At 30.9% G+C, this 17,944-nt stretch overlaps 1 protein-coding gene across 2 annotated transcripts in view; it reads right to left on the bottom strand.

Annotated features, from left to right (window-relative positions):
* LOC129234142 (suppressor of lurcher protein 1-like) overlaps positions 1–17,944 on the bottom strand; it is a 406,504-nt gene that overhangs the window by 312,421 nt on the left and 76,139 nt on the right. The gene's annotated exons all lie outside the window — the stretch shown is intronic.

Here is a 17,944-nt window from a genome sequence, read left to right as displayed (position 1 = left end):
TTTTCAGGCAACGGTAAAAAAAATATATACAAGCATTCAATCAGAAAGAGTACATTTTGTGTTTCGCTGTTTTGTGATTTCTTAATTGTTACCTCATATGTGAGTGTATATGTGTGGGTTTTATTTTATTTTTCCGTACTATTGAGGTATAGCAAAAAAGCTTCCGCGCAGCACATAAACTGTCTAAAATGAGACACATTGCTACACTTGAATTATATGCATTACTATGAAGAGTTCATTCATAATAAACGAAAAACAGCGCACCTTTTTAGAATTTATAAAACAATAAAACATTCTTTCGGAATGTGTCAATTAATAGTTGATTTTCTGTACTTCAAGTTGTAACCATATGGAATACAAAACTACTATTCGGCACAGCCAAGGGAGAATCCAGAAAATTTTCAAGGAGTTGGCGGTTATTTTTAACTCTTTAATCTTTGGAACTTCAATTTCTAAAAAATTTCGGAGGAGTATACTGAACCCCATCGCTTACACTTACATAATCAAAGGTGGCTTACAATTGTGTTTCTTTGGAAGAGCCCTCGAACCTATCTCTAATATTATAAAAAATCGTCTAAAATTAAGGTTTTTGAGCTGCAATTTTGAAAAAAATACTGAGGAATGTTCCAGTCCAGCTAGAGCTATAAGAGAAGGGCTCCAATTTTCTGAAATCGCCGTATTTGAAACTTTAATAGAGGGCCAAATTTAGCTTCATGCCGCCCCTAGACAGATTTGAAATCTGCCTCCCCCCTCCACATACGTGATTTATCAGAGGTCAATTTTAATACTAAAAATCACTTTTTTTCACAATCCCATCGTAATAGAGAAACTTAAAGACTCGCGAAATATTTAAACTTCATATATTATAGTTAAATTGTAACACTGTTAATACTAGTAAATTCACAAAATATTCAAAATGCAAAATTACCGATAATTTTATTTTCGTTAAAATATATATGCATGTACTCTTTATACTTCTTATAGTCATGTAGTGCATAGTGAATGCGCCTCATGTTTTTTTTTTTTAAATATTGCAAGTATTTTGATTGTGATTAAAAAATTCGCATTCACAAACTTTTCAGGAAATCTGTAAGGTATTGAATGGGGCTTTAAATTTGCACAAGACTTAAGGGAGTTTTTTTTTAAACTTTTTTTTAGTTCGTTTCAAAAGCGTTCAATTTTAGTCTAAAACTATTTAATACAATAACACTCTGCCTTTTAGTATTTATGTGTCTGAAGTTTTGTATTCAATTTTAAACTTTCGTAAGACAGTCACAACGGCATTTAAATTGACAAAAACAAAATTTAGTTATTTTTTTCGCAAACAAAGTAACCGAAAAAAATTAACTGAGCAATAAAAAACACCGTAATTTCAAAATTATTTGGTTACTTACTTTTTTTCAGTATTCAAATACGTATATTAAATCAAATTGTGGCATTTTAAAGCGTCACCTATAGTATGTAAACAATACACATTTTGATTCGTTCTACAAATAAATGGTTTTCCAAACGGAGTAGGTTTTAACTAACTTACTGAGCAGAAGTAATGATCCCCCGAAGAAATTCTTGGAAGGTATTGATCAGAGTGTATGTTTTCTATATAGGGGATGTACTCCGTCCCTGCCGCAAGCTAAAAATGAAACTGATTACCCATTACCGGAAGTCTCTCACATAGCATTTTCTGTGGTTTCGACAATTACGTTCAAGTCCGCTGACAAGTTAGGATCAGTTATGTCGCCGTTTTGGGAGAAAAATAAGAAAAGAACTGGTGTTTTATTTTCAAGAATACTAATTTAAAAAATGAGATTGAAGTAAAATTTGCCGCCCCTAAAAAAATTTACCTAAGCAGCTGCCAACACTGCCTATTAGGAAATTAATCTGTGCTTTAATATCAAAAATATACCTAAAGGAAGTTCCTGTACCTCGACTCAAGTAGGCGACGATCGCCCCCATCGCCCTTCTCTTGTATCCGCCCTTGGGTACAGCTAAAATATATTTATTTCCCAAATTTAACTTTAAAATCTTCAGCTTCCCTTGACTTAAAAGTATTTCAATCCCCGCATAATGGGTAATCTCTTTTCAGCTGCAAAACTGGAAACGAAATATCTATGGTTGATCTGGAGTAAATGAGCAGCTGCTTCAAATGGCGGAAATCCTTTCCCGATATTTGAATCTGGGATTTCACCATCGCTGCGCATTTTGTGTTTTACTGAAACGAAGTGAATATGAGCGTTTATACATTTGCTTGACAGTCTAACAGCTTGGACTCCAGAGATAGTGATAATACACGGGATTAAATGACTTCATTGGACATTACATTATTGCGATGTATTTTCGTTGGTACTTTAATTTTCGACATTTATAGTGTAAAATTTATTTTATTGTTCTTCGTATGCAAGCAGTTTATTATTTTTTTCCTTGTTATTGGGGAGTCAGAATCTTCATGGCAACAAAATATTATTGTTTAAAAAATAACTTTTTTTTGGAAAACATCGCAAGGGGAAATACATCTGCATTTATGCTTCGACTTTTGCTTAAGGTAACTTTTCCTTAACTTTCCAAATATTTCTGAGTTGCATAAGAATTAAATAAACTTTTGGGAAATAGCTATAGCTTTGAATCCCTAATGGTTAATAAACATGTTTAACTCTCATCAATTTGCACGCATTTTACGAAACTAATTTTCACGAAACTTGACTTGTGTGTTAAGTACACCACCATTTTATAGCTGTATGTATGAAAAGTGTATTTATTCTACCAAAAATTTTATGTTCCTAAGAGGTGAATTATAATATATTTTTCACATCAAATGTAAATTATTCAGCATACAAAAGACAAATACAGAACATGTTCGTAAGTTCTCTAATTTTTGTTGGTTAAAATATTTTTTTTTAAATATATTATAGTTTTTAAAGAATGTTACATGATGTTGTGTAAATATCAATTTACTTAAATGATATTAAAATATTTCTGCCTAACTATACCAGAAATATACAACACTTCTAACTTTAAAATTCTTGCAATGCAGAATAAAGCATTAATGAAAAAATGCTTTAGAGCATGACTCGAAAATGAGTTAAATCTTATTTAAATTACCACAGTGGGAAGTCTTATTAAATCATTCGACTCAATAATTAACATTCTTGAGGTAAAACGTTTCGTTCAAGCGTTCCTTTTAAATTTAACATCGAAATGCATAATTGAAACGTTATAAAACTGATTGATTCCCCAAATGCTAACAGCCAATTATTTGCATCACATATTTAGCATTCAATTAAAAGGTCGGAGCTCCGGATTGAAAACCTGTTTTATTAATAAAGTCTTCTCCTATTTGTATTCGGTGGATCGGAAAATAATTCGGCAAATGTACATAAATGGAACTCTTAGATTTACTGAATTGACTTTAGTAGGAGCTTAGACTAAAAACTAAGAAAATAGAAGAACAGTGATTAATTGAACTTTCAACATTTGTGGAATCAGAGTGTCATTTAATTTATGCACATAGCATGATGTTGCATTTTATTCTGCGAATTTATGCGTGGTATTACAATCAGATTAATATTTCATTTATAGGATGAATATAAAATACCTTGAATGTTCAGTTTTATGCAGTTGTAGAAATTAAAGCATTCGTAAGTTTTCTAAGTAGCTCAGCAAATAAATGTTTATTACTTTCAGAAATTACATTAAACTAATACCCCCCCCCCCAAAAAAAAATGAAATCAAAAGCTACGTAAAATATAAAAGTTCAGCTTTGACAAGCAGTTACGAATCTGCCATTTCTAATGATGCGATATACAAGTTTAACGGCAAGAGATAACTTTCAATTTAGATTTTAAATCAACCGCTGCGCTGGGACGTATTTTAAAATTTTAAGCTGTAGCACTTTTCTTGCCGGAGCTCAAAATAAAATTAATTGAAGAAGTATTAAATTTTGTGCACGAAGTTATCTATACATAATTTTTCAATAATCGGTTTCAGCTCTCCTAACTAACTTCAATTTCAAGTTCCGATTTTACTATTTATATTAACCATATATCGTAGGGGCGGGGCCTCAGGTCAGTATTCAAACCGGAACGCAGAGCCTTAAAGGTTGAGAATCCTTGTATTAGAGGGAGGTCGAAAAGTGTGCAAGTGTTATTTCGATCCCTTCTGTGCCGTGGGCTTGGATTAGTAGTATGTTTCGAGTTCCACCTAGCACGTGCAAAAGTTACACTAAAGCATGAATTCTGTTTGTTCACATCTTCCATCTGTGTAGTTAATTTCTCAAGACAAATTCCGAGGTATGCATGCTTAATTGGATAAATAAATGAGGGAAATATTTTTAGAAAATGTGCACAAAACATATATCCTCATCTATATGAAAGCCAAAATCACTGATCGAGTAACGCTGCAGTCACCAACAATAAAACACACGCCATAGCATGCGTGATGACATTATTTCATATTTGAAGTACCAAAAATTCAGTTAGTTATTTATAATTTGATAATATTGTTTGTCAATGTTTGACATGTTGAGAAATGCTTTAGTTTGTAAAGGCTGAACTGGGTCCGGTAACGTAACTGTTTTACTGGTGAGAGTAAATTTGACAAGACTGAACTGGATTCGGTACCTTAACTTTTTTCCTGGTATGACTGTAGTTAGAGGAAATGATGAAACGAAAAAGTGGGCAACAATTAACGCTATCTACTGGAGTTGAGGGTTAATTAGGATAAAAATTTCAAAAATCAAAATATTACCAAACAGGCAATTGCTTCGTTCAGTTGTAAAAGCAATTTTCACCCGTTATACCTTGACGGGCAATTTGCTAGTTTAAATATAAAATAGGAAGTTAAATATCCCGCACTTAATAATATAATTATTTTTATTATTCTTTACTAGTTTAAAAACAAGACATGACATATTTTACTAGCATTTTTTGTATATGTTGCTTAAAAATCAAAATATAATTTAAAAATATTATTAGAAAACAAAATATCAGGTAAGCGAATGAAGAAAGTAGTATTTTACACAGATTTCATTCATTTCTCTTATCATTCGCCAAAATGGGAACATTTTTCTAAATATTTACAGTTTCTTTCTTGAAACGTCGCACTGTGCTTGTTTAATAAGTATCAATCATGATTTAATTCGTTGCCAACGCCAGAAGTATGAAAGTGAGAACAGAAATTCCGTCCACTCCGCAAGCGGAAAGAAATTTCTGCTTCAAATGACGAAAACCCGATCTCGATATTTAATTCGTGGTTTCCGCTATCGCAGCACATTTCACATCTGATCGAAGCGAAGTGAAGAGGAAGCATTACCGATTTGCCTGACATCTGTCGGCTTCAAAAAGGAGATATGAAAGGCAGCGAAGTGGCTACTTAAAGCGTGTTCCTTTAAGTGATATCCGCTGAATTCCCACGAAATGTCTTGAACCAAAATATATTGTTCAGATTTTTAGAGATATAATGAATTTTACATTGATAAAACGTTTTGGGAAACATAAAACATAGCTATTTGTATTTGTTGTAATTGTTTTTATGATTCATCAGATTAAACCAAAGTGAGAAAAAAAGATTTCCATATACATCACAGCTCGAGTACTCTATGAAAGCAATATATGATTACCTTTGTTTAGAAAATTATGTTGTCGGATCAAACTGGTAGATTTTTTTTTCCAGAAGGGGTATTTTCTTTCATTAAAGTACAATAGTGAGTTTATTATCACTTTAGATTGAAACATTTCAATTTCTTAGAGTGCAATATTATATACAGTGGCTCCCAAAAGTGTTCGTACACCCATGACTTTCAATGAAATAGGACACTCTCCATTGGTTAGAATTTATAATTTGGAAGAGGTATTTAATTATGATTATGATGATCAATTTTTAACAAAACTACATGATATTTTTTTTTAATATTAAAACTTAATTTTTTAAAAATGAAAAACCAAAAAGTGCCGGAAAATTTATCACACAAAAGTCTTCGTACAATTTTGAAAATGTTTAGATATTATTGAATAATCTAACTTTACTAAGTTATTATTTAGTAGAATATCATGCAGTATAAACAACAACTTTTGAACGTCTGAAAATAAGATTTAAATTTTTTTTTTTTTTTTTGGGGGGGGGGGGGGTAATTTCTGAGTAAGTGTTCAACTACACTTCTAGTCTTGCTGCTTCTACCTCTATTTCCTCTCAAAACCGTATTTTCATAATCTAGCCTTCGGATATCTCTAAATATGTTACATCAAGTTCAAATCTAAAGATTAAAAGGCCATTTTCTAGACTTTATGACAATTTTTGAGGCACTAGACGCAAACGTTGAAAACCATGTGCTTCTTATCGTTATCTTGATAAAAAACAAAATTGTTTCCGGTAACCAAATTTTTGGCTAAGAGTTAAAAATTGGTTTTTAAAACAGTTAAATGAACAGCATGTTTCATTATTTTATCAAAAAAATCCAATTTATCAAGTCCGGATGCTGACATGCACCGTCACACAAGAACACCTTCACAGTCCTGATTAACTGGTCCAACTAAGTCCTTAAGATTAAGTTACTAATTTTTCTTCTACTTACAATTATACAACAATTTAACCAAAAAAGTTGAATTTATTTTTATCTGTAAAAAGTAATTCCAAAACGTTTTGAGCTTATTCATCATTGATTTTACGACAAAAAGCGAAAGCATTCTGTTGTTCGCACGGCCAAGAATATTTCTGCGAAAAAAGGTCCCATTTAATTCAGCTAATCTGAGAACTTGTTGAACAATTTTAGGTGAAAATTAAATGTGAACATTTTCATTTAACTCTGCAGAAACGTTTACAGCACTCAAATGTGTATTTTTTCATAAATGTTTTAACTAAATCTCCGATCACGCTTTGTCAACTTTGCCGGTTGACCTTTACTTACCTTGTTTTTGGTTCGATTCTTTTCTTTAAAGCATTTTATCAAGCACTTTACTATAAAATACAATAAATTAACTAATTTTGAGACATTTCAAACCAATTTACCGCTACTGTGAAGGAATAATTAAAATTTCGAATTGTGTTTGTTGTTTTTTACTAATACCAGACATTTTAAAGTAAAAAGCACAATATTAAGGAATAAATAAACAAAAAAATAAAACCAAATAACTTTAAAGGGTCAACACATTGAAAAATAATGAAAAAACGACACATGATAATTTTAATCATGAATTTATTCGAAAATATTTGAGTGTACCATGACTTTTGTGACTTATTATTTTGCTGTCTCTTCGTTTTTTGAACCATTTCAAAAAGAAGATCCGTCAATATTTTGGAACAACTACAGTGTTTTATTTAAAATGACGTAGAAATGATATTAAAAAATATTGGACTTTATATTCGAATTCAGTTTCGCGTTATTTTGGTTTTAGTAAAAAATTTCAAAGTGTACGAACATTTTGAGAGCCACTGTAGGGCTTATAGTTGTAAACTATAAAATTTATGTCTTGTTGAATTTTGTTTAAAATTGAGTGAAAAAAAAAACTTAAAATACTGTTTGCAAACTAATTTTTGGCTTCTATTTCAAGTTCAGCAACAAATAATAAAAGTAGGACTATTTAAATAAATCAAAAAATTTTAGATCAAAGTACTACATAGTTAAAAAAACTCAAAACTTAGTATGTTAATTTTTTAATACCATTTGAGAAATATATATACTGGCATTATATTCTGCAGTTATGATGATGAAAATATAACTATTTTCTGGCGTTAGAGCCACGTATCAAAGGAAACTAAAACAATAATGGAGATACCAGTTTTGAATACTTTAATCTAAGGTACAGTGAAACTTGTGTAAGTTGACCACTTGCGGTGCACCACTTTAGTGGTCAACTTAAACAGGTGGTCAACTGACAGAGGTTGAATTTCAGGATATAGATCTAACTCTGTGCCTGAAAAAAGCGGTCAACTTACAAGGGTGGTCAACTTTACAGGTTTTACTGTACTACATTATATTCTATAAAATATGATAATGAAAAAACTAGGTAAAAAACATGAATTAATTTTTATCAATTGCAGAACTAATGCCTAAAAGAATAAGCAATAAGTTGGTAGAATCCGACGACAAACAAACAGCAAAAATGAAAGCGTATACCATAATGCAGCTATTTATGAAACCAAACAGCTAAAAATAAAATCTTCAATCATTTTCAACATTTTCTGAAACAAATGGTCAAAAGAAGAAAAAAAAAAACGTAGATTAACCTTGCTTTATTGAAATAGTTCATTACACTAACATAATAGGGTTTGTAAAAACACGATTGAACTCATGATCGTCGCAGGTGCATTTTTTCCTTTCTTGAACCAATTTCTCGAGAAGAATTTATTTATTAATTTATATATTTTCACCATTTACATTTCTATAAGTCACTACTGGTTTTAGAATTAAAATACACGAATCACACATAATAAAAACATAATATAACAATCTGTAAAGAACTATCAAGTACAAAAAAAAATTATATTTGTTTGAAGAAAAAATATGTAATAAAACATAATAAATGTAAGGTAGGGAAGGATTGCTCAAATCGGGTAGGTCCTCCAAAGCCGGTAAGCCTTCGCATGCCCCCCCCCCCCCATGGTGTGTAAGCGGCTATGAATACGTACGTCGTGTTTACATGAACACCCCCAAGTTTTAATCAGTCACAGCAAAGTAGCAAGTGAAGTGGTATGGCGCAACCAGGCTCAAAATTTTTTTTAAAAAATGAAGTTTTGTAACTTGTGATTAGTTGAAGACCAACTTTTTTTTTTCTTTATTGTCAATAATATTACGTTATTCTGACACCATCTACCTACAAACTAAGATAGTCATTTCGTTTGTTTCTTTTGTTAAATTAAAGGTTATAATTATTGAATTGAAAAACGTGCTTTCGGGCAAAGCGAGTAAAGGATTTAATCATATATTTACTTATAATTTCTTGATTCGTGTGCTGATTTAGATTTTTTATTTCAATAGGATGAGTAGAACTTTAAAAAGTTATTCTTTAGGATGCCAATTAGTTTGTCGATTAATTTAATCAGTTATTTCTTTTTGTTTTATAAACAAATTTTTTGATTTTAAATTGGATAAGTACAACTTTTCTATATTTTTTTTAATAATGGCGGGTAGCTAGTCAATTATTTTAATCATTTATAGCTTCATATTTGATTGGCAAATGTACCAAATCACAATTAGATAAGTTTACCCGCTTTGGGCTCCCTGGCAGGGCAAAGCGAGTTTTTTAAATGTTTGTTAAGTTTGATAATACGAACTCTGCTAGGAAATAAAAACAAAATTCTTGCGATAAAAATCCAAAAACTACAATTTTCGAGCGTTTTTTGAAAACCCACCCGCTTTAGGCCACCCTCCTCTATAACATACATCAGTTGAGTAATATGGAATATGTGGTTTGAACCATTGAAAACTTCTAGATTTATTTTTCTTTTTCCTTCCACTTCTTCCCTTCTTTTTTTTTTTTTTTTTTTTTTTTTTTTTTTTTGTGTTTTTTTTTTTTTGTGTTTTTTTTTTTGTGTTTATGGATCTTTTGGTGTTTACCGTCTCTGGGCTGATGTTACAAATTTTATCTCTAATTCGTATCATTCGATTGCTCGAATTTGATCCTTTAACTCTATTTTTATATCGAGTGTATGTTTATTTTAGTTTTTTTTTTTTTTTTTTTGCTTTTTATGTGTAGTAGTTTACGGTTGAGACAACATTTATTGACTTTAATGTATCAAAGACGGCCATATCAGATATTTTCGAAGAACATAGTTACTTTGTAAATTGTAAAAAACACGTAGCACAGTGCGGCGCTCTCCTCTATTTTTCTCTTAATAATTTCTTGATAAAGAGTAACTACTAAATGGAATATCAATATAATAATATTTACAAAAATTGCCGATGTGTCCTCAACACGAAAGAAGAGCGTACTAAATTAAACTTGATTCACTGATAGAGAAATGCGATCTGTCACTTGTTCAAACTTGATTTATATATCTCTTGTGTTTATGATATCGGATTAAAAGCTCAAATTCCACTTCACTAAGGTCACTATGAAAGTATTAATAAAATAAAGCAAGTTGAAAAAAAAAGTCGCAATTTCCACATTTGTCCATAGGCTGCCGCACTCTGGGCCGTCTTGGAAAAGAAATCCTTCAACCGGTGGACTTAAAATTGCACTAGTAGACTAAAATGTTCGAAAGTTTAATCTTAGAAACATTTGAAATTAACATAACACAGGTTTTTCTCTAGCTAATGATACAACAGCAAGAGGTTAACTCTCACTACTCAACCACGCAGTATCTAAGCACTCCTTTTTGAGCTCTTGTTTGTGATATTCCTAGAAATGATACGAGCTTCAAACAGACCAAAACCTTAAAATTCCATGTTGTCCAAGTATTTAACGATACCCTTCTCTCATATACTGTATCCCCACTATCGTCCCTTGTCACCCTTTTAATTTTGGAACGGCTGTTGCTATCTTGATAAGCGTGGTATCAAGGTAGAGAAAATCGGATATGCGCTATATAATGAGACCATTGACAGCGCCACCAGGTGGAAAATTGAAGAATGAGCTTTCGTATCTCGAAAACGCAATGAGATTGGGGGAGGGGGGGGAGTGACTTGCAAGGTTTTAGAGAGTTATCTATTAAGTACGATATTGACATAGGTGTGAAAAATAGAACGGTTACGACGTGCATTTGATTTTAGTGATTTCACGTAAACGTCCCAGATTCAAGTTTCTGTGACGTCACGAAATTTAGAGAAAAGGAGAAATAGTAGTTTTCTGGTTAAAACCTGACACCGTAATGTCAAATAAAGGTGTAATTTTTAAAGTTTCTCATTATTTTTCTATCTTAGATCATTTTCTCACGTCACAGTGTAGGAAAGCATGCAAAAACAAATGCGTGTTTTAGCGTTCTTTTCTTTGCATTGATGTTCACAAGGTATATTTGCGTGTGAAATCGATGATGCTCTACAACTTTGTACATCACTTTTTTACTCTACTTCAATCCGTATTCGAGATAGTAATTCTAATTTCTTAATTTTACACCAGGTGGCGCTATGAGCGGTCTCATTCGGCAGCACATATCCGATTTACTACACCTAGACACCACTTTGTAAAGATAGCGGCTGTTCCGAAATTAGCTGGGTGATAAGGGACTTCAGTGGGCATACTGTATATAATTGATCTCTCTTAATGCAACCACGTTTAATACGAAATCTCGGATAAAGCATCGTATTAGCACAGTTTGAGTTGCATTTTAACTGTGTCAAACATTTCACGTATAAACATAACAAACTTATAATACTTATTAAACTAATAATTATTCAAATGCAAGTTTCATTTGAGACGAACAGGAATCTCTGAGCACATCACAAAAAAAAATTCACGATTGAAAATTAATTTCTTTTTCCACAAACTATTTAGCATTTTAGTACAACAGGTATTGAGAACTGTTTAGTGAATCTTTTTGTATCGAAAAGGAAACCCATAAAGTTGTTTACCTGTGGGCATTTCAATTTAATGAGAAATTAAACTATACCTTTAATTTTGAACTGGAGTACTTATTTTGTAAAAAACGCAGAAAATGTCAATATCCAAACGGTACTAAGCGTTTTACGCATATATAACTGGGGTTTATTAAATAAGCCTAAAATCATTTACATGTAAAGGGTTTTTTTTTTTTTTTAATATTAGGTTTTAAAAAGTTAACTTTTTCTCAATGTACTTTGATTACAAGGCGTATTAGTAATAATAAGATGATATAATTTCCACTAAAAAGAAATTGAATTTCTTCTTCCTTTTGCAAAAATACTTTTTCATGGTAATAAGGAATATGGTCTAATATGAACAAATTCGCGATTTTTTCGCACTTCATATTATCCTTATATATGACAAAAGTAAAAAGCGATTATTAGCGATTACCAGCCGTATTTATCACACTCGAGGGAGATTAGATCATAATTATACCCTGGATGAACATGCAATTTCTGACAATTATCACTGGACAACTGTTTGATGTTTTCTCCTTTATGGTAGATACGATAGCACAGATAATTATGACAGTAATGCTCCCGTTGTGAAAAAAAAGGCATACTAATTCATTTCTCCAGATCGAATCTATGTGGGCGGAACTAATGGTCAAGCGCTAGGTGGTTACACCCATCATACACACTTTACGGAATGACCTTAGAGCTACTGATTCATCCCAATTTTGCCGTGGCTTTGGTAACCCTTAATGCACTATTAAAGGGTGATATTATGTGACAAAGTCTAATAAAACAAATCGATCCAGTTATTCCAAATTTTTGTCTTCACCCCTAACAATATGCTGCTAAATCAATCTCATAAAATTAAAAATGAAAAAAAAAAAAAAAACCATGCGGTTTGTTTTCTCTTTCCTTCCTTCTCAGAATGTTTTCAAAAAGAAATATCTTAAAGTGTTTATGCATATCAGTAAATAAAACAAATAAATAAATAAATAAACACATATATATGTATGTGTATATATATATATATATATATATATATATATATATATATATATATATATATATATATATATATATATATATATATATATATATATATATATATATATATATATATTAAGGTGGTCCTTATTTTTGAAGTTGTAGATATTTTACACGACGCCCCCTCAATTTGTTCCATGATACAAATAAATGAGCCATGCAAAATTTTAAGTCAATCCATGAATATTAACACGTGCCCCTAGGGCCCCCTTTTTTGAGTTTTGAAGAAAATATTGCGGATTTTCTAATTTTTATGTAAAAATATTCCTAGATTTCATATTTAAAGTAATTTTGAACCTCAATAGATGTTGCTACTTCCAGACCAACCATTCTCTCATTTTCATTCTGTAAAATTTTACATATTACATAGGGTACATGTACACCAATGGCCTTGGGACAGGCATACCGCTATTCGCGCTCGATTCAAACCAAGCGTCAGGGGAACATTTCTTTCAACCAAGATGGACACAAAGGATTCTAAAGGCCATTAATGAATGGCATAGGCCATTAATGAATGATTTTTGATAACAACAAATTGCCTCCACCAGGCTTTGGGGGTGTTGATTTAGAAAATTTTCTGTGTATGTAATAGGTGTGGCTAATAGGGTCACTAGGTTTCCATGCTATAAATATAAGTAATGACAATTATATTTTAATTCGCTGTTCTTTAGTTATATACTTATATACTTAAATGTTTATGCAAACTTATAATTTAAATTTTGAAAAATCCTCGATTACCCAACGAGGAAAATAAACTCTATTTTCCATGTCTAAAATATAAATTAAAAAAATTCCAGATCGGAATAATGTAAAAATCTATACTTTAAACTGTCTTCCATTTCAGCATATAGTCCTTTATTATCATCAAATTTCTCTTGCAATTTACAAGATTTAGAAACCGAAATGGGTAACTATCCTAACCTGTTAAACCTTTTTTCTGTATCTGGTTTACCACAACGCAAAAAAGCCTGACAACTATGGAGATCTGCTCCAAGACTATCGGGAAAAAAAAATGCACACGATTGAGATACATTGAGAAAAGCGTACGATTAAGGTAAATTTTCTAAAGCAATATTTCATTCTTATTCAATGTAAAATCTTTAGACGATATGAAGTAATTGAAAAGATTAATTTTAGTACTACCTCACTGTAAAAATATTTTGCAAACATAGGAGAAACGATGTACGGGGTCTGAAGTAAAAACTCGAAGATTTGTGAGAAAATTATCAAAAGTGTTAAAGTTCAACGTCCTAGGGGCACGTGTTATTATTGACCGATCGAGTTCAAATTTTGCACCGATTACTTTTTATTATAGTGTCACAAAACTAGGGGGCGTCGCTTGTTGAATTCCGAATTTTTTTTTTCCCATATAAATAAGGACCACCCTAATATATATATATATATATATATATATATATATATATATATATATATATATATATATATATATATATATATATATATATATATATATATATATATATATATATATATATATATATATATATATATATATATATATATATATATATATATATATATATATATATATATATATATATATATATATATATATATATATATATATATATATATATATATATATATATATATATATAGATATAGATATAGATAGATAGATAGATAGATAGATAGATAGAGACAGAGTGAGAGAGAGATTAGTTCAAAGAAATTATTGATTCTGAATGTTTTTTTTTTCTAGTCTTCTTTTAGTGAATTTTTTTAAATATTTTTTTATTCAATGTTAAAATTACGCAGACATTGCTTTTACTCATTGTAGTTGCAAAAATTAATGTTAGTGCGCATGAGACTAATTATTAGTTTTGTACTTTCTCTTAAAAAGTAGTGAGTCTGCATTCCTTTTTTAATGTATATAGTAGTTTCCTTTGTGTGATATCTATATTCCTGTATTATATGTTTTACTTTCAAAGGAACTTTGGTTTTCTGGTCTGTGTGCGAGCTGAATTGTTCTCAAGGTCAAACAGTATACAGAGTATAACATACATGTTTATTTTGAATCAACTAGACTACAATTATGCAGTATTTGGTAAGAGTGGTCGTGGTGGCCAAATCGGTAAAGCTTTGACTTTGTAGCTAAAAATGGTGGGTTCAATTCCACCCTGTCAAGAATAGCCGCACGCACTAATAGTGACTCGTACACATTATATATGTAGCGGTCTTAAAGTGCCCTATGTTTATCTTTTAAATCGATGTAACTGCATGTACTGTTTCGGGAATTACTAACGTACAGGTCAGGTTTTAAAAAAAATGACTGAACTTTTTTTAAGAGCCTCACTTATTCGAATTAATTACGTGCAGTGGTAGATCCGGGGGGGGGGGGACGTTACAGTTAAGGTGTTGACAAGTAGCTGCGAGCTAATGGCAGTACTCGATGCTCTGGTTTATAAAAAAATCACGTTTTCAAATTCGTAACAACTTTTGGGGTATGAAATACGTTATTAAAGTTTATCGCCTAGAAATACCAGCGTAATTGTAAGATTACAGTTGAAACAAATATTACACTTACGCTATAAAAGTATTTTTCCATCTACAATAAAGTAACATTTTCCTGTCAATGTAATCAAGTTTTATTCTTATTTTAAGTAATTTTGTGAATAACTTTTAAAACTGAATTCATTAAAATCTTTGAAATCTAGATAATGAAAATGTATTTTTGTGCATTTTTTTTACAGGAATAAAAATGCGTTCTCGGTAAAAGCAAGACAAAACATTTACGAGGAAAACATTGTTAGACAGCAACTTTCCCTGATACATGAAAATTAGGTTTTTTATAATATTATGTTTTTTGCTGATTTATTTTATACGTTGTGGTATATTTCAAGGGTGTTAAGATAATGAAGACGATTCAATAATTTACACTAAAGAAAAAAAAAGTTTACAAATGTTTTGTTTGACATCGAGTTACTTTGAAAGAAATGGAAGCGTATATATATAAATTAAAACAATAGGATGCAAATCGTTCAAGAAGAACATTGTGATTGTATTTTAAAATTTGAAGCTACTTCATTTTAAAATTTGTAAGACAGCACTTTTATTTACAGTGAATTATATTTTAAAGTAAAAAAAAATGTGTGAAGAGAATAAAAATATTAAAAGAAAACGTGCTACTAAATAAATAATATTATACTATTTAAAACTAAAATATTAAATTTTCACATTAAAAGAAAATTTTGTACGTGCATCATTTCAGCAAAAAAAAATCATTGGATACGCATAAAAAATAACTTGAATAGTTATAAAATAATATTGACGATACGAAGTAAATGTAAGCATTTATATTTCAGACTTATCAAAAAATAAATAAATAAATAAATGTAAGTTTAGCATTTCAGCGAACAAAATCATTGGACAGATGTGAAAAACAAATTATATAGTTATAAAAAATCTTGACGATGAAAAATAAATGCAAGCATTAATCTTTCAGATTTGCAAATATAAATATTATCTATATATATTCAAAATAGGATAATTTGAAAAAGCCATATTTTAACTGAGATTAATAAAATCTTTTGCACAAAATAAATCAAAAAAGTCTAAGCTTTTGCTCTGACATTTATGTACCCTTACATTATATCAGTGATAATGCTTCCGTATGAAATTTCATTTTTCTGGCTAATTTTTTTTTTTTTTTTTTTTTAGCGGAACAATATTATTACCAACATAAGTTTAAAGCATGCTGCAAAGACAGAGGTCGGAGTTAAACTGAAGGAGGTCAGGGAACTGTATCCCGACGCTCGTCACTTTTTGCTTCAGGATCCGTCACACATCCTCCTTCCATGGTTAACAGAAGTCTCTAAACAGGTACTATTGTACAGGTATTATTTAAAAATTTAAATCTGATGTGGAATTGAGTGTTTTCAATAAAAAATGAATGCGCCCTTGCAGCACATAATAATGACTTTCTTTCCCGTTTGTAATACGTTTTTAAGTCATTAAAGGACAAAATTATTTTGTTGTTTTTAATTTTTAAATGGGTTCTACTTTATCATTTTGCATGCGATAAGTATTTACATATTTTTCAGACTGATGAGTAATGTTCTGTCACTCAGTGCATTCTAATTTTCTAAAATTAAAAAAATGACTTTTTTTTTTTGATCAATACTTGAGGATTTTTTCCTCGCAGAAAATTAAACTGCTCATTCATTCTTTTCTCTGCAAAGGATCTAGCTTATTTAGTAAGCACAATTTATATCTTTCATATCTGACAATGTGCCAAGAATAAAATGTCTTTCAAACATTTAATTATAACGCCCTCATTAAAAATAACTTACTCAACCTGCAAATTCTTTAACTTTTATCAATAGCATTTAAGAAAGTTCCAATTTTACCTTTTAAAATGAGTTCTTTATTTAAAAAAAAATCCTTACTTAATTTACCTTTCAACTAATTGAATATAATCTAAGACATGCTTTTAAGAGTCATCATCATCCTACAAAATATGTATCTTTCTTACTCTTCCTTTCTTCTTCTTCCTCTCTTTTTTTTAGCAATCAAATATTTGTTCTCACTTGACTGTTTTGATGTCCTATCATTTTATTTTCCGACCGCCACCCTCCGCACCATCACCGTCGACCGGGTCCTCACGATGCTGCTCCTATAGCGAAAGCTGTCTTCAGGTTGCATCCATGTCCTACACACACGCGCATACATACACAACTACACAAACACGCACGCTCACACACACACACAAACACACATACACAAACATATACACACAACTACCCACACATTCATGCCTGCACACAGACTCAAACAGATATGTCTACCACACATACATATACCCCCCCCCCACACACATTCATACACACAACTACTCACACACTTATGCCAGCACACAGACACAAACACACATACTCCTACATTCAAACACACATACCCCCAACACACAAACACACACGCCTACATACACACACTCGTGATTGCGAAAAACATAATTTGAATTCAAGATGTCAAAATTCAAATAATTATTTTTTTATTATTTTTTTTTAATTTTTAAATTTAAATGTATGTTAACACATCGTATTAATCTTTAACTGTACTTCCCTGTTCAAAAATCGATTAAAAGAATTTTCTTTTCAAGGAACGTAACTTTTCAATTTCGTTAAGAATCGTGGTGGTATAACTGCTCTTACACTGTAAAAACGATTCAGAAACGTTCCTGGAAAATCATAGGCTGCTGATGTGCCCAAATTCTGCCAGTAATATAACTCGCAAAAACCAAGAACGTTTTCCGTTAAAATTCAGTAACCTTCCTCAGATTACCCTGAAAAATCCAGAAATCTTCCCGTATAAAGTTAGTCGTATCTCAGGAATTTCAGAATAATCTTAGGTAGAGAAACTATAACAGCTCCAAAATCTGAATTGCAAACACGGGCC

This window comes from Uloborus diversus, chromosome 1 (genome assembly GCF_026930045.1).
Source record: "Uloborus diversus isolate 005 chromosome 1, Udiv.v.3.1, whole genome shotgun sequence".
In the NCBI taxonomy this organism is placed as follows: domain Eukaryota; kingdom Metazoa; phylum Arthropoda; class Arachnida; order Araneae; family Uloboridae; genus Uloborus; species Uloborus diversus.
Note: the sequence above shows the minus strand (reverse complement) of the source record. Positions and strands in the feature narration are given on the sequence as shown.